Raw genomic sequence first — 19,431 nt, 5'->3', positions numbered from 1 at the left:
CTTTTAACTTATTACAGCTGTCGGAACTCAAGTTACAGCAGGGGATTCAGCAGCAACACAATTGATTCATTGCCTATCCACTGGAGGGTTTTGTTGCACGTAACTTCTCAAAAGCTATATACACACACACACATATATACACAAACGTATACATATATACATACCGTATTTTTCGCACTATAAAGCACACCTAAAAACCTCCAATTTTCTCAAAAGCCGACAGTGCGCCTTATAATCCGGTGCACCTTATATATGGACAAAGTTTTAAAATGGGCCATTCGATGAAGGTGCGCCTTATAATCCGGTGCGCCTTATAGTGCGGAAAATACGGTATATGCATAAATATACACACACATATAGACGTATACAGATATAGAAAGATAGAGAGATCAACAATATAGCCCAAGAGGCTGTCTGTCTCCTCTGAGAAATTGTCACGCCAACCATAAAATTACTTGCCATTTGCCATTTGAATTCATATCAGTCACTTGGAAATTCAACTTTATATAGCGGGTTTCAGTGATCGTGCCGCGTTGACTTTCTTTCAAGGAAAATACCTTTCTTCAAAGCTGTAATTGTGTGATAAAAGGTGAACGTGTTCATCTTTTCACATTTGATGTTTTTCATCTCTTTTGGACTTGACTCACAGTCATCTCCATCACCTCTATTAATTGATGGCTTTGTCAGCTGCAAGAAATGATCTGGCCTTGAGATGGTGACCTTTTAATTTTACCATCAAACATGCCCTTAGTCAGACAACAAAAGAACGGCGAAGGTCAGTGTTCAGTTATATTCAGTTCATTGATGATGTAACACCTGCATTTGCTTCTTCATCCATGCTGGCTCTATAACATGCCCCAATTTTATACTTTTACAGAGGGAAGAAATTAGCTTCATTAGTTTCTACTAATGCTTAGATTTACTAGACCCTGATCTCCACCCTCGCTGGTGTTTTGACTACATTCTGTGAAGGCAAAAAAACAAGTTTCAAATTTACATTTATACTTAAATTATGGGCTACATGTAGCCTTGGTTAACATTTAAAGCACAGTTAATAAAATGTATCTCTCTGGGCTCATTTGAACAATATTGCTCACGGCAAGGTTTTTGTGAAATAAATCACCGAAAATTTTACAAAACTGTATCACATTAACTGTTGAACCTACAACACTTTCCTTGAATTATTCTGCCATGATTTAATGATACATGTATATATTTTTTTGCCAAATACAATGCTGATGATTCTAGATGGTCTTCACATCTGCATATATGGTATTAATTATTCACGTGCAATTTGTTTGAGTTTCAGAAACACTCCAAGAAAGCCCCAAAGCGGCCTGTGCTGATATAAAATCATAATCAGATTAGATCCTTTAAAGCACAATCTACCAGAAGCTATCAGAATCGTTAACTATTGGACAATTCTTTAAACACAGCACTGGCCGAGCAAGCTGCTTTCACCGATCAACAAGTCAAGTCTCGTATATGAAACACTTGCGACACTTTGAAGAATCCTGATTTTAAATGTTGGGTTGCTCCGCAGAGTACAAAAAAACACACTATTATCTGGCAAACATAGCCCATAAAGACAAGCTGGCACCAACTTTGATCTGACACACAATGGAGCAAGCTCAATGAGCACACAAGCACGAGCACAGCAGGATGCTTGCAAGTCATCAACAGCGGCAAGAACAGTCTAGGCATGCTTCAAAACTTATTTGCTCACCAGAGCTAGCAATACAGTAATTGGTAAGAACCCTTGTGAATTTTTCATTTCACCTTCGTGTTCACATTTTCACAAACCCGATACCTGTGCAGTGAGAATGCAGAAAGCTCCTGCATTTAATTATTTTTTTGCGAAAAATAAAGACAAATATGCGTTTAAACTGTCAGTTGGAATTTATCGACATTGTAAAGAATCTGAAATGTTATAAATTTCCTTTAATGCTGAAAAATAAATAAATGAAGAGCAAAGGATGCATGAGTCTAAGAAGCTTGTCCATGGATGACAAACTGGTAGGAGCTTTATCACTGACCTAATGAATAATGTTTTATGAACAGTAATTTGATGAGGTTACCTTTATCTCAATGAAAACCATCAATCTTTGCCCTCTACTGTGCAGCATTACGAGCGCTCATTAAGCCATGCATAGATTTTGGACTACAAACCAATGGGTGGGGGGACGTTCACCGCTCAGGAAGCAATTAAGACAAAGCTTCTTTTAAATCTTGAAATTGTATTAAACGGTACGTTGGGTCGTTGAAAATCATGAAATATTTCATGAATAAAGATTAATTTTGAAAGTCATTTATCAATCGGTAAAGCAAAATGCGGAAGAGGACATTGGACAGTGAGTCTTATTGAATCTTGTGCCTGCATAGAAAATAACATTGTTGGTTTTTTTTTGGTACCATTCTCTAAACACAACTGGGAAATAAACAAAAGCCTTCTGGGACTCGGTTGTATCCACATCATGACCTCTGACTGTCACAATAATCAAGGATGCAGAGTTTGGCCAACATAATCAACTTTTTTCTTCAAGGCAGTCCTGGTGGCTGACAGCTTTGCTGAGATTCGTGCGGCATATCCGAGCTGTCTGAGCGGCAGCCAGAGGGCTTCGTTCGTCTCCGAGGTATATGATGATGGCTCCTCCCTCTCTCTCGCTTCATCTATCAAAGACTTGACACAGGTCGGACAGATTGATCTCTCTTTCACATGAGCCTGGCACCCGCCGAGCTTTGATGAGGCTTGTTTAACAAGCAGCATCCTCACTGCCAATAAAAAGCCCTCCTCCTCCCCTGCAGGCGTCTCACACGAGCACGCCTCGGCGAATATATTAGCCACCAGCTCAGGATTTATAGACCCCCGCGGTGGGACGATATGACAAACCTTTGCCAATTAATTATTCTAAAACAATTTGATATATCTGATTATTAATTCTGGGACACAAGCTCACTTAAAGCAAAGATTGCTTGTAAAGGTTAGCTTTATCATGTTGACATTTTGCTTCAGCCAGTGTTCCACTCTCACTGTCAAACAGTATTCAAAAGTATGGCCAACAGGTTTTACCTGCCGCACACAGCTGAAGAGCACAATGATGACCTTTCTAGCTTTTTCCCTTCCTCGACTTGTTTTTTTGTTTGTTTTTAACCTCGTCCCTCTTACTCAATTTGAACGATTACAGTGCCTTCACGAACATATTGTTTGCGCACACACATTGTTCCGAGGCTGGTGAGCCATGCATGGAGGCACACGCAAATGAAAGGTCAAGCCCATCAAACTCCATCTCTTCCTCCAAGTGCAGAGACACTAGACTAATTCTGCTCTTTGCTCAAGCAAACAGCAGAGACACACAAAAAAAAGAACTCCACCACTAGAGAAGTCCTCCATTCATTCACCCAGCAGGTAATTGCATAAAAAATGAACAAACAAGATTGATCACTTTTTGTTTCTATTCTGTATGCATGTTTTTGTTTTGTTTTAAGCATGAATTGATTGGTCCGTCCGAATTGACCGTGTCTGCAAAATTCTATCCCGCTTGCATTCATCGATTCAGCATGTCATCAAACAAAACAACAAAGCCAATTTTGTTTTACAAAGAAAAATTAATGAACCGCAAATGGCGATGTCAAACAATACCACAAGTGATGCGGGAAAAATTTTTCATCACAAGTCGGACTTAAATTCCAGTTGTAATATACTTGGATGATTCAAAAACAATAAACACAATGGTTTCATTAGGAGGTAAAGGTCTGACAGGGCTTCCCCAAAAATGAACCATTTTGTCAGAACACTAACTTACATTTGGGCTAATGTGTGTTCCAGCGTCGACTATATACACGCTAACCTGCATCTCAGGAGAGCAAGCCGACCTGCTGAGTCATCATGGCTGAATAGCTGATCTTGCCAAACTTTTGACATTGACTAAAGACTTAAGACTGGAAGCCTTGAACCAAACTTATGAGCTTCCACATACCGCCTCAGACATGGAACAGCAAGGTCGTAGAAACGCGGCCATTTCGTGCGGTGACAATATGACCTTGAAAGCAAACATGAGCTTTAAAAGCAGCAAAGCCACATGATATGGCCCCCACTAGCTCCCCCCACCTCACCCACCCCCGTACATTGACTTTCATGATCAACCCCGCTCTGGCATATTGGGAAAGTCACACGGTGTTTATCAGTGTTACTCACCGCAACAAGCTGCCTCACGGTCATAATTTACAGCCCACACCAAATATTTGCTTCCATGTTGTGCTGCTTGTTATTCCCATATTCCCTTGCACATGAGCAAGCTAAAAGCATTGCCATTACCGCATCACACTCTTAAAACGCTGCCTCTGACCCATTAGAGTGGGCTGGTGGGAGTAGGCCTGCAAAATGATGATCACGGAGAATTCTATAAAAAGAAAACGACCGCCGGCATTTGTTAGTCAGAGCGGAGGCGAGATTAAGCAAACGGTGTCTCTCGCAAGCGAGCGCGTCAAAATCCCCCCAAAACATGAAACGAGGCTCTTCGCTATGTTTCACCGGGTAACACTGGGGTCAATTAATCTCGGGGTTTTTAATGACCCTCGAAGGTGACTCCCCGGATAAGTGCAATTACACTGGAAATATGGGTGCTCCCAATTAGTCCTCAAGTTTGCCTCCATCTTTGTAGCAGAGTTGGCGTGTGTGTCCCACAGGGTCAGCCTGTTTGTGACTTCATTAGCAGCCTTCTAAAAGTGGAAGATGAAGGCCTGGCCTAGATCACAACTTGGTGCGCGGGGATCATCACTACTTTGGACGAGTTTGTCCTTGCAAGCGTAGAAAGGTGGAAGAGACCGGGCGGAACCTCGGAAACACTTCTCAGACTGAATAGATGAGAAGGAGTTTACTAGCGTTTTGTTATTTTAGGCAAGACCCGCGGGAAGTCACCGAAATGTCTGTAACTGTGCCAAGGACTGATGATTATGGTACTGATGATGATGATCCTTCATCTCTTTCTCTAAAGCATCTTGAGCCCATCTCTAATTGCTCCCCCATCCTTTCTTTCCATGAAATTGTTAATGAGAATTTTGTGCGATGTGGACGTCAGGGGCGAAGTCGCTTTTGTGTGTGCCAGCGCACAGTGCGTGAGTAATGGCTGTGACTAACGTCGCTTGGCAGCCTCTGCTCTCGTCCATCGCTGCCAGCTGTCCCCTGCCACCCCTCTGGGTGCATTTGGGTGCTCTCAGCAGGTCTCGGTAATCACACACACGTGCCGCATGCTTGCGTGCAAACACACACACACACATTCAGACGGAAACGCGTATTTGACAACATTCAAATCAAATTCAACACTACATACATGAGACATCTTTACAGCTACACTGGAAAAATTAAAACTATTTATTTAGGCGCTTTGACTCAGGTCACTAATTCATTTAGTGCAACGTGAATTTTTTTTAGTTCATGTAAAGTAATATAAGGTGAACCAAACCAATTATTTCATCAATGTCCGAATTTAACACAATTGGTCAATTATTTTTTTAACATTGAATGAACCAAAATTTTTTTGAACTTGTCACAAATAAAGCTTTAAGCTTTTTTGATGTATTTGCCATGCTTCTTATTAGAACCATATCTCAACTCGTGTATTTAAAAAACATTTTTAAACAACCACAGCTGCATACAAAGTGGAGCAAAAAATAAAGCATACCAAAAAACGCAGTTAAAACAATGAATTAATAATGAAGACAGTAAAAAAACAAACCATCATGCTGTAATCAATATGGAAAAAAAACTGCAGCTAACTTCTAGCTTGTGTGGTGCACTGAATGTTTTCTAATTTTTTTTTTTGGACGCCCACTCGACTGTTCACAAACACGTTATACCTTCCTCATATTATCTATCATGAAGATTGGAACTTCAGGGCATTTGGGAAATAAATGAGATGAGTAAGTCAGTTTGGGGATGTAGCTGGCTGGTTGAAGCTGTAGGAATCTCATTACAGTGGCCTCTGGACCGGCCCTGCGGCTAAGTATATCACTCGGAGTGATTTGAAATTTGTGTCCAATGAAGTAGGACTTGATCTGTGGCCCTCTCCCGGTTCTCCCTGGCGGTTTTGCGCCATAATCTGGAGGAGCTCCAACTCTGATGGATTTGTGGTATCTGTTTAGTTTGCATACAGCTGGGGTCGTTTGACGAACAGAAAATCATTTTCTGACTTGGGGGGTAGGAACATGCACTGGGTGCATGACCAGTAGCGCTGCAGTTTTACACCAAAATGAGACTTCGGATTACTTCCAAGTCGAGAAAACGGGTAGAGCATCACTCAACTGCATGGCCGTAAAGCATTTATCAGAGAAGGGGTCGTTGAGTCGGCTTAACTCTTTTGACGACGTGCGACTTGACTTGACACGGGGTGTGATTTTTGATCGTTCATATGTTGGCTTTGAAGGTAAAATATCTCAAGATGTCTCATTCCTAGCAAGAATGGAAAGGCAGCCAGTGGAACAATTTCTCAAGGACGCATCATACATCATTGAATGACGTGCGGGGGCAATGAAAATGTTTATTTCCATCCGTTCGCAGAAAAAACTCGGTGTACCCTGACCACTTCAACATACGGCACTTCACATGCGTCAAGAAATGAATTTGCGACGGTATTTTGTAATCTCATTTGACGAGAACGACTAAACATATCCGTGGGAATCGTCCACAGCTCATCATGAGGGATGCAAATTGATTTTCAGTGGAGTTGCTTGCAGAGAGCTATTCTGTGCAGAAGGGCACTCCAGTGATGAAATCCTCGATCTGCTTTGTCTTCATCAGTCAGCAAGTACAAGTGCGTTGCGGTTTGTTGAAAGCAATGACGAAATATTGTTTTTATTCACTGAAACAACGGCGTCTATTGATGTGACAATTCCAGTAGTTTTCAAAGTTACTAGCATGTTCCTAATGTGATTCTGCACAATATATCTTGTGTTGAATGTTAATATATTATTGTCCATATGCTGGGACTGACAAAGTACTTCTACAGGCTGCTAAACTGCTGAAATCGATAGTGGTCCAACGGAAGCCAGGGGGAAGTGAATTAATTATCTCGGGGTTGTCAGGTGTAATTGGACAGATGCGTTTCAAATTGGTCATGTCATCATTGCAAGGACACAGGCTGAAAATGCTCTCGTGCTGGTATCATAAAGAAATATAATCCATCCCCCCCCCACACTTAAAATAAACCCCAAATCGTGATGTCCACTGCTTACTTTGTGACCATATAGATTTCATTTTCTATATAAATCAATGATATTTCCATACAATACTGAATTTACCGATGCATGAAGGTTAAATGCATTCATAAAAACTGCTCAAACTCTGAGTTCCAAGACCCTGGCTCTGAAAGTGCCCACTTGATTAAATGCACGATGGCAACACAACACAAACAAATCCTGTGCATTGTTTTACAATTCTTTTGTTCTCTTTGCTTCTCCTTTGAATATCTTAAACTGTTTGTTTCCTTAGAAATCCGTATATATTTTAAATCAAACATTAGCATATTCCTTCCCAAAGTTGAGTGCCAGGTCCTGATTTAAAAATCCTCAGAGGCTCAATACGACCTTATATCGTAATTTTGACCAGCCTAGGATAAATAATTCCTGAATACTATACAGAAGTGGATGATACAGAACCGAGAAATCTACTTCCAATCAAATGGTCTGTATTCACACCCACAACGGCGCAAACTATTTATTTGTTAGAAATATTTGTATGTATTAATGGCTGTATTTACTGATGCTCCTCAATAGCCTACCTACTGTCTTGATTCTGGCGGGTAGACTTGTCCATTTGGTGAGTACATTGGCTAAAAGCAAATGTTACGCAGTAAAAAGGTCCAGGCTTTGTATGAGGGATACAAAGTGGCTCAGACTGAGATCAGCAGGATCAGTTTGGACTCCTATCCCAGGGGGGATTGAAGTGGCTGAGAGCGCAACGGCAAAAAAAAGTGAAAGCTTCCCGTTTCCCTCACAACCAATCCTCATTGCAAACCTATAATCTCCGCCAACAAAACGGCCAAGACTCCGAAAAACGGCTGTTGCATCCCGATTCAAAGCAAGCCTTACTGTTGTTGCTCAATTCCATACGTGACCCGCAGGCATAAAACTACTCGGCCGTGTTTTGTACAAAGCAGTGACTATGTGAAAATGATTTTTAGATTTTGGATTCAATCACAAGACATCAATGGAACAAAGCTTAGATGCTGCTACTGAGCGTAATACAAAGAAAACCACATCATGTCTACTATCAAAATAAGACATGGGGCTCTCTGAAAAGGCATTATGTTGCTTTCTTCTTCAACAGTGTTTTCTCTTATGACAGAAAACTACAGTCCAGCGAAATGCCACCGTTTTGTGTCCTCCTAATTACAAACAACATCTTAAAACAATACAACATGGAATCTAGTTGGTGGATCACAGACAATTTGTAGAAGCGCTCGAGGGTGATTTAAGCATCCGAGGGCTAAGCGCCGCTTGTCATCTGTGCCGCTCGTTGTTGTCTGGAAACGACCCATTTGCTATTTGTTTGGTGCCCTCCGGCCACGGGCTGCTGGTGGTGATAAGAGCGTGATGGAGCCCGGCCCGAGGGGGTATCCTCCCTTCTTCACTTCTTTCATTTTAGTTCCCTACTTAAAGTGGAGACATCCGGATTTGTTGGCTATAAGATCCTTCCTCCAGGATTCACTCTCTCTCGATTTTGTTCTCTCGCTGGCCTTACTCGTGCTGCTCAGGAATCTCTTGGATTATGATACTTAAAAAATGTGTTGCTGTTAGACCTGATATTACCACCCATGTCTTAGGTAAAGGACACTTGTGAGAAAATAATCACTCAGACAGCCTTGGAATGGAACCACAGATGAAACATTCATACAGTCAAAAAAAACCAAAAAAAAAACACGACTTGTATTTTTGTGGGACTAAAATACTCAATTGAATTGAAACAGCAATGTCAGTTAGCACAACAAAGCGAGGAATTTGTTTGTTCCAAAATAATTTGCTAAAATGTTTTAATTTGGGGGGACAATACAAAAGATAATTGGCTCTGAAAACTTTTTTTTATTCTCTGAAAATAAAGGAAAACCAATTTCCACATTGAGCAAAACTTAAAATATTCAGTTGATCTACCCAACTTGAAATGCTACCAACTTGCCTTGAAATGTCCTCAGCTTTTATTTATTTTGCTTTTTATTTAACAGTGTAAATATCTTTTTAATATTTGCAAATTTTGATACGTTTTGTATTAAGAGGAAGGAAACACCTAAAAAAATGCTGATGTTGAAATCTTTCTGTCCCAAAAATGTTGTCATCCTTGAGTATGTGCACCAAAACTGAAAGGAAACAAAGCCTGCAGGCAGCTCTCAGCTAGTAAGCTGCAACCTTGTAACCATGTGAATGTCACCGAGTTAGTGTCATATTAAGTTTCTAAAATGAGGAGAGCAGACCCCCCCATCCGCCCGGTCTTATTGATCTGTCATGGATGTGCCCTGCCTCTCGATCATCCAGTGTCAGCTGGGCTCCACAAGCCGCCTACAATCCCGTACAGGCTAAGCCATATGGGTAATGGATGCCCTCCTTTGCAAAACCGCAGGTCCTGTCTCACGTCTGCCATTTTCGGTGTCCCCACGATCAAGTGACAATATAAAAGCTAAAGCTTTCACCAAGGGCCTCGGTGGTCCAAAATCCAGACAACATAAAGACTTAATTATCTTTTTATTTGCGGGAACGTTTCAAAGTTGGTCAAATCAAGGTCATCAAAAACTAATTGCAAACTAAGCCAGTAGAAAAAAAAACATACCTTGCAGTTAGTACCAAACATTGCATTGCTATATTTTTTAATGACTTGAATCACTTTTACAAACGCGATGGTGGGATAACCCTTACTTTTATTTATTTGTATTAATTGCCCAGGGTCCCTGGAAAAATGTTAATTAATTATCACGAGTCATCATCTCGCTTTTGCTCTCTTTGATCATATTCCCGAATTTTACACTTGAACACGCTCATTAGTCGTTTGGCCTACTTAATTCCAAGTGACCTCAACAAACGATGCAGTGGAATTGGAGCTCTTGCGGTACTGAGCGCAGTAATTTCATCTCTTTGTGTGTGTTACCCCAATTCAGCCACAAGGGGCCTTTTAATGGTAAATCTCTCCTCATTGATTTCTACTCTGCTTTTTGCCTGCTTCTATTATCACTGAAGGGTAAAGAAACCCAAGCCCAAAGCAGACGACAGTCGGAGCTGAACCGATGTTGCGTAACGGTCGTACTCCAAGTGTGAACGTGTTAATTAACTTTGGCTTCATCACTATCAGCCGCTTCACCGTTAATTGCTGATATAAGACAAAATCAAAGCGAATCCTCGAGATGCATACCGAGTATCTTATTTCGACACCAAAAGACGGCAGGATATAAGTTGTCTTCTTCTGCTCTTGCTAGTTCTTTCTGAGAGGGATCAGAGCTGATTGGCCTTGCAGCCTGACCCCCATTAGGGCAATCGTGGGAATACTCATCTGGGCATCATCGCATTGTTTATCAGAATCTGTCCGACTTCATGAAGCGATCCAAACAATAGATAGGATGAACAAATGTTTGTACCTCAGAGCTGCATAGTACATTTTAATAACTTTATATTTAACCCTAACCCCCCCCCCCCCTTGCTTGTGTCATCCATTCAACTGTTAAATATTCTTCAGGGCTCAGGTTGACCGGATCTCTACTCCGCTGTAAGAAAAATAATTAAGTGTATCGCACGACTTACTCCCAGCGGAATGGCGCCAACTGGATGTGACCCAAGTCGGGCCAATCAGCAGCATTTGTTCAGGAGTCCCAAGACACACGCAGGCACGCACACACTCACATGTCATTGTGCTCTTAGGTACTTGGCATTGATTTTCCAGCCTTTTACCATGTATAACTCTGCTCTTTACCTTCAGTGTTTGATTTGTAAATCAGTCCCAGGACACAACGAACTGCATAAGGGAGGTGAGGAAGGCAGGAAAGTCTCTTAGCACTCAAAATAAATCCACAGCGTATATAAGCGTTGAGCGGAAACATCAATACCATAATATACTCCTGTACTCAGTCTCACGATGTGTTATCCATTCGCATGTCACATCTATAAAACAACCGATTCACTTTGTGGTGGAGCAATTCCATCATTGATGCACATTATGGCAACTGTAAAAAAAAGTACAAGTAAAAATAGATTGTTGTGGTGGAGCAATTCCATCATTGATGCACATTATGGCAACTGTAAAAAAAGTACAAGTAAAAATAGATTGTTACTTCTGCCTTTAATGTATTCTATCTCTCCTACACCAATATCATCAGATATATATTTTCTTTAAGTAGATAGTAGTAATTTGAGTGGCGCTGCGTGTCATATCTCGAGATAACGTTCTAATCATGCAATGTCAAAAAAAAAAGAATAATCATCTCATGTTTGTTTATAGTCTTCCTACTCTCACCACACTCTGAAGTAAGAATTAAAATAGCAGATTGATATGAAATAAAATGTTGTTTTTAGGCACAGTCCTCAGTTTATTCATATTTGGTTGCATTATTAATCACTTTTGACCAATGGTTACTTTTTAAGAAAAGAGATCACAAAATGTAAACATGATCTAACGTCATCAGGAACAGAGTATTGTTGTTTTTTGTCAGATGGCTTCACTAATAACGTATTAGTGCACATGGCTTACTTTTGAGAAACCTGTGTGATATCGATTCCCACTCAGCCACTGAGGTGTGAATGGAAGTGCTTGACGCTCTACGTGCTCCCTGTGATGGACTGCCGACTAATCCGGGTTAAAGTCTGCCTTTCAGCCACGGTACGCTAGGATATGTTCAGGATAGGTGGTAGGAAGACCTTCGTTGGGCCCAGAGTGAAGTGTTGGAATTTCGAAAGGGGCGTTTGCACCGTTGAGGGAGTGAACAGAGCAGATTTGATTTTTGGCCAATCGAAGCCCCTGGTTGTAGAACCCAGGCCATACTGTGGATTTTTATCTGGGCACATTTTTGGTTAATCCCATAACAGGTTTTGTGATTGGCCTCAAAAGCTTGGCCTTTTAAACCGACCGTACAATCACTCTTGTGCCTGTCATTATGCACTTGATAGCCTCCTACAAATTTCCCCAGAAGCCTGACATTGATTTATAGGAGACCTCACAACATTTCCCTTCAGCTGAGTCCAATTCTAAGAAAGACCCCCTGGAACCACTGGAGCCAATTAATGTCCACACAGATGTGCAAAGAGGAGAGCTAAGCTTTGCCGCAGGGTCAAGTGGTCTGAATCTAATCTCTCCGACAGAATTACATTTCCATTATGACCATCCCATAGCTAGTGACTGCCTTAGCAGCCTGAAAGATATTACGTAAGCACATGATGCCACTGGCGTGGAATAACTCCACATGACCCCAGCGGAGCAAAGCAAGTGCTATGCTCTTACTATTATCATGCACGAAAAGTACCGTCGACAGAAGTAGCTAATAAAATGACCAATAAATCACAAATAGTGAGCGTAGCCCGTATTCTTTCCTCCCCTCCTTCGAGTTTGCTTTAAATTATTGTGTTTGTGGAGAAAAGTCCGCCGATGCAAACAGAGAAAATCGAGCACCTGAGGCAAAATAGGGACTTTACACTTGAAAGTGTAAAACATTACTTATGCATCGAGTATGTCTTTGAAGAACTCCAGACATGCATATTCCAGAGTCCTTCACCCCAAATAATGCATATATAAAATCAATTATTCATTTGTGACTGTTTATTTGACTTCAAAAAGTATGACGGAACGCCTTGATGTCGGTGGGGAAGAAGCTGTTCACATGCCCTCCGTGGAAGTTTGCACTATGACGCGTCCTTGAACGTCAATTAGATAAGTGATCGCTCGGAAAAACAGACAGCCCTTTAAGATCATCGGTGTTACGAAGCAAGCGCCGCCACCTGTGCATTAGGGCAGCTTCGAATGCATCGCAGTTATTGAATGAGGCAGAGGTCAACGTTGGCTACCAAGACTCATTTGCCACATCGAAAAGATCCGGTCAAATTTGAGTGGAAAGCAAACAAGGTTCTGATTTATGATCAGCGCCACCTTTGAGAGCAAACCGCATGGCGCTACTTTTCAGCTAACCCTGTAATTACACTTTTTACTACACTCTTCTAGTCTGGACCTTTACTTGCTCTCTTCCAATGTGTGGGTTTAATTTCAGAAGCCGAGTCTGGAGTGTGGGAGTCGGGCCAGCGGCTGTCAGCAATCAATCATTCCCCTGCCTTCGACATTTCTTCTCTTGCTCAGCTCTGCCGAGGTGAATATTTTGCAGCTTGACTTTTTTGTTGTTGGTTTTTTTTTTTGCGACCTCATACCTCATCCTCACTGGCAAGCTTTCTCGGTTCTGGATTTCACCGCTCTGGTTCTGAACCTTTCTCAAGGCCTATTGATAACCTCAGCGCTCGCCCTCCCTAGCGCCTCCAAGAAAGTTTAGAATCTAAAATAGTAAACTTGATTATTCTCTCCAATCTGTGTTGCATATTTCCCTGGCAGGATTGACATCATTGCCAATAAGAGGCGAACAAAGCTGGAGCGATATGGCAACAAAACGGTCGGTTCGCTAGGGATTCCAAAACTGTTCACAAGGAAATGTGGCTTCAAAGCCAAACAGAGATGATAATTAGAAGACTTGCATCAAACAAAATGTCAAATTTACCGCTCAGTCGATGTTTCCCTAAAGAGTACTCTTCCTTCCTTCCTTCCTTTTTGCTATTAGCAGGGTAAAGCTTCATTAGCTATTGTTATACGAGCAGATTAGACACGTGTTTAAACATAAAACATTAAAAACATAACATCCACTCTTTGCTATGAATAACTAAGCAGCTACTGAGACACAATTAGATTAAGATTATGGTAATTAGGTATGTAAGACTATGATTATTTTTGCAATACAATGTTCTAACTAAAAGGATACTTCATCCAGACAAAATTCTGCAATATGTCTACGATATGGAATTGAAGAAGGGAAAACGTTTTAGGAATTCATCAAGCCTAGATTTTGTTGAATATGAAAACACGTCTACTTTAAATGTGATATGAAGCTGATATAGTAAGAATTTTTTCTCTCCCTTCCTCAGCAAGAAAAACTGCTACAGAGCTCAGCGATAAAACCTAAATTTGATAAGATGACAGTCATTGGACAGATTTAGCGCCGGGAGTGTGAACGTAATTTTAGTAGGTGTCTCGGTGTACTGTGCATGCCTTTTGTTATGTGGAATATGACAAATGGGTAATTATAAATGTCATTGGAAGATTTGATACGCACATAAAGAATACTAACATTCTCATCATATTAATTGAAAATTTGTCATAAAGAGAGGTTAAAAAAAAAATTCATTATAGTCCAACAAGGCATGGATGATGGTGGCCCTACGAAAATCAATTTATACTTAATTAAAAAAATAAGAGTGTCAAAATAAAAATGAATGTGGACGTTTTTGCTTCAGTGTCCAGGTGGACATGTGGACGCACTGATGTAAACCAAGTCACGGCAGAACTGTCTCATTACAGCTGATCATCCAAATGTTGGAGAAGTCATCACACCCACCGGCATGAAACGTGTCATTAGTATTTTATCATTTACACAAAAATGAATGTTTACACATGATCCTAAACAGGAGAGAGCGAGAGAGAGAGAGAGAGAGAGAGAGAGAGAGAGAGAGAGGGGTACGGAATTTCTAAAAAAGCAGAGCAACTAAATCCTGAGTGAGTAATCAATTCACAAGTGCATCATAAAGGACACGTCTCTCCGGGGCCTCGCTAAATGTGATTGATGTTGTTTAAAGTAGCAGCAGTATGTTAACGCCGATCTTCAAATGGATCCTAAAGGAGTCGTTCTCCCGCCAAACTCTAAACACATTTATGATCCTTTTGCGGACAGCCCGACATCAACGCTCGCCGAGGTTCCTTACCGATGTCACCAATTATCTTCCCGCTCTTTCCTTCTTATTGTTGTGTTACCTAGCGCCTGCAAGTGTGACACATTGTCAACATTGCCGACATCTGCTTGCGGATCTTTACAGCAATAATTCAATCGTGTGCGGCAATAACAAGCGGTTTCAAAAATGTCACTCGAGAGACCTTTCCTTGTGATTATCTTCATCATCATTCAAGGAAGAACCAACCGTGGTGACATTTGTTTGGAGGTGGACTAGTGCTGAGGTCAAGACCTTTCGCAACACGTGTTGCTTTTCTATCAATTGCACTTTCCGAACAGGCTATTTCTATTTGAAAGGACAAAGCACAGAGTGGGCGTTGTGTACAGTTCATTCGTGCAGGACAAATAATCGGTGATTTGTCCATCTTAGAAATGAGGCCGTCTTGTGTGGCTTTGGAAAATAAATTCTCTCTCATTGGTTGTTGCCTTGATATTTTGAGGGTTTTTTGTGTACTGAAATATACTGTAAAAGAATGCAATTTGTATTTTTAAACAATACAATTTGGATTTTTCGGGCTCAAAGTAATTAAAGTTTTTGTGCAGTCGATTATTTTCTGTTTATACCTAGTATTTATACTTTATATATATATTCACCTTGTTTTTGCTTTTTATTTTATTTGTCTTCATTTGATTGATGATGTATAGTTTACACGTTTGAAACAAATAAAATTCATTCATTCATTCAAATTGAAACAACTTTAAAATTTCAAGTCTTGACATTTAGAGCAAGGATGCAATTTGATTCTAACGAGTCGGCAGCATATGTCGGGGGCTGTTTGCTTTGCTATTCTGTTTCATTTTCCCTTGAAAAGCACATTAAGCACTTTCCATTACTGCCCAACTGATTTAACATAAGAAAATCCGCGTTACGCTATTAAGAAAATGGATGAATGAATAGGTACATTTCTATTCCCTTAAATAATCAGTGACACGAAGTCAATGGCCCAACACTTGAAAATCGTACACGCGGTGCCTTATTACATTTTAATAACTTAAGCCGTCAAATCATCAGAGGGACATTTTCTTACAAGTGTTTTGGTTGTTTCCTAAATTAGTCATAATCCTCAGCTGGCAGAGTGCATTGCAGACGATGATGACACTTTTCTGCTAAGGACTCGAACACACAAATGCACTCACACATCATCATCATCAGGCATCCCAAATTATGAAACGCACCACATTGCAACTGCCCCAACGAGGAGCGGCAATTATTTATGGTTCTAAGGGTATTATGACGAGGGATCGTGATTAATATGTAACTGTCCTCCACACAACATGCATGCAAGCATTTCTCATTCTTGCAATGTATTATTATTGTGTGCGACAAAGTTGTGTTATTTCCTGTCCAGAAAGCCACATCCTGACAAAATTGCCGTTTTGGCACCGAGGATCCATTCGCTCGCCTCAATCTACTGTACTCGTGAGGCAGACTGCAAATTAGCAAGAGCTGCTTTATCTAATTAAGAGAGTGTATCATTAGTGGGCAGGCCCTTTGGCTGCGAGCTTTTCATTTATGTGACTGAGAAGAACAGAAGTTGGAGCCAGCGATATTCGACACCAACACAACTGAAGAATCAACTTGAAATGTATTAAAAGGTGCCACAAACAGTTTATTGAGTTAATTTTTCCCAACGTTGCTACAAGAGGCCAGCTCCACTCATAACAACATAAAGTTGAGGAAAAGACAACAAAATGTTGGCATTGAATAGAGGACGTTCGAAAATGTTCCTGGCACTTAAACCATGACGTTTGAGGTCACTTACAAATGTCCTAATTTGTCAAATAAAATCTCAGTTTTTAATCATTTTAGTAATCAGGAATGCACGAAAGAAAGAAAGAAAAACCTTGAAAATCCTTGTGCAATTATGATAGTTTTCGTGAACAACACTAAATTGTCTGGGTGACCCCAAACCTTTGAACAGCAAAGTATATCTGAGCAGGGGTCAAATCAAGGAGAGCTGGGTGAGAATGAGTGGACCCAAATATTTTTTTTTTGCTTGGTGCCTATGAGGGTGCCTTAAACATAGAAATACGTCTCCTTTAAGAAGCCACTTTGCTGCTGAGCTGTCGGAAAATAGGTTGCCCATTTTTCTTAGTCAATCCGCATTCATATTTCAAAGTCCATACGGCGGTGCAATAGCATGAACGCGCTCATGGGTACAATTTCTTTCTGCCATCTGCGTCGCAATGCGTATTTGCCAAAAAAGAGGAAATGATTAATACAAGCCACGACACATATTCAGTTTTGTGCATCTTGGTATGCCGTCTTGCAGCAAACGGCAGGCTCTCCACCTCAGAGACTTCAACTGCTTTCAGGTCCTACAAAGGCTTCTCGACAGTTCTTCCCCGCGACCCTCCCGTTTTTCCGAGCCAGTAAATGAAATCCCCACTTGATAATATTGAATGTGATGTGAGAGCACGCGATCGAGGGCACTTTAATCTCAAAGATACCCCCGAAGGTTTGGGCCTCGACACTCCTCGTTCAAACGTTCAACCGCCGCGCCAAGATGAGAAGGAGTCGAGGAGAAGCACTCGGTCTTTCCCTCTTGTCCCGCCGTGACTGTCACCGAGTCCCAATTTCACTCAAATCGGTAAATATTTGAGGCAGCGAGAGCAATACATTTGATGGATTAACTGCAACTCGTGAGGCCGATAAAAGAAAACATTTTGATGGCTAAACTGAAAAAGTCTGACAATGACCGATGCGCCTTCAGTGTACTCCCGGAACGATAAACACGAGAGTACAAACAAATGCTCTGCTTGGAAAATCTGAGGACATAATGCACTTTTAATATCATTTGTGCAAAAAGAAAAAAGTGATGAGATAAATCAGTGGACTGTGAAATTGTGTCGTCAGACATCATCTAAATGAGACCGATTGAGAAGGCGAATACGATTTTACAATATGCATTTGCAGATTCGGGTGCAGTGATTTGCGCAACTTTAAGCACATGAAACAATTTTGAAATTGTGGAGCAAGTTCCATAACGCCTTACTTTTGTCCTATAATTAATTTTGACATATAAGGTAAGCGAAAAGTGGCATTGGCCTTTCAAGCTTATCATTACCAGATCAGTAAAAAATATAATCTTTAAAGCTTTCATCATGTTTATATTCATATTCTCCCTTTTCATATTGCAGCACAAGTTTCCCAGAGGACACATTTAGAAGTATTGTCTCAATAGGCGCTCTTGTGTTTACACATTACACGCTTTTTCATAACTCCATTTGCACACAAGTAGATAAGGATGCACTGTGGAGCCAAAATAGAAAAACATTCCAGCAAAGACAAAGCACCGCATTAATTAAAATGCGGCATGCATAATTAAAGTGGGCATAACCTCGCTTTAACTGCCGCTATGAGTAAAGCAAATAGTTCAAAAACAAAGCCGGAAGCTTTTTGCCTCGCCGGCAGCCTGTTATCTTGAGCTCAGTCTTCAATTTGGAGTTTTTGGAGCCTTTAAGTGGTGTTGCCACTGAAGGAATTGTCTCATGTTTTTTTTTTTACAGCCATCATTCTTTGGACGTAAAATGTTACCCTTGTTGGTGGGAATTAATTTTAGCAGCTCACTCATAAAAATCTAATTTTTTTTTTATATTTGAGAGACAGTTGCTTTTAATGACCAAAAAACATTTGACTGCACCAACCAATAGTGTTTTATTAGAGATGACAACAAGAAGACACCACCGGATCTTTCATTTTGTTTGGATCCATTTAGGATTATATTTGTATTGATTTGGTCATTGTGTCATTCTTCATTTAATTCCAATTATATAAATCGTGTTACTGCTGTATTGATTGACAGAAATCAAGATATACGTTTTGGAGGTGCTACGAATGGTATATATTGTAGAGTTCACAAAAGTGAAGCTAGAGAAGACGAACAGTAAAAAAAAACTTAAAAACTTGCTAAAATATATGCATAGTGTATATATATATATTAATTATGTATTCAGGTGACTGTGTGTATGTTTAGAAGTGTCACTTAAAATCCTGAAATGTGTTTGTAGCACACGTGAACATTTAGGAGGCCACGTTGGTGTTCATTTCCTAAACTCACTTCCTTCTCGTAATTTCCGAGACTGTTTTCACAAGTGTCGCGCCTGTTCGTCCAATGAGCCGTACCGAGCCACTTCATCACCAGACAAGCGGCGGCCGGGAAGAAGGAGAGAAAATTAAGAGCCCATATGATTTTGCACGACGCTCGGCGGGCCGCTGCGTGAAACAGCGCTTTGCGAAATGAAAGACAATGTGAAGCTCTTTTTGGAATAAATGCGAGTGGCATCATCACTTTGGGGTTGTTGTTCACTCTGCAACTTGCATTGCAGCATCAGAAACAGCAAATCACAGCGGGGCTTCTTTTTGAGGCTATTTACCATCAGAATATTAAAAAAAAAAGAAAAAAGGGAGGGGGGGAGCGTATAGCAG

The 19,431-nt window shown here is 40.7% G+C and overlaps 1 long non-coding RNA gene across 1 annotated transcript in view; it reads right to left on the bottom strand.

The window, feature by feature from the left end:
- The window catches only part of LOC148391084 (uncharacterized), a 32,473-nt gene that overhangs the window by 8,554 nt on the left and 4,488 nt on the right, over nt 1-19,431 (bottom strand). The window lies entirely within an intron of this gene.

This window comes from Syngnathus floridae, chromosome 11 (genome assembly GCF_059516105.1).
Source record: "Syngnathus floridae isolate MCC-2025c chromosome 11, RoL_Sflo_1.0, whole genome shotgun sequence".
In the NCBI taxonomy this organism is placed as follows: Eukaryota; Metazoa; Chordata; class Actinopteri; order Syngnathiformes; family Syngnathidae; genus Syngnathus; species Syngnathus floridae.
Note: the sequence above shows the minus strand (reverse complement) of the source record. Positions and strands in the feature narration are given on the sequence as shown.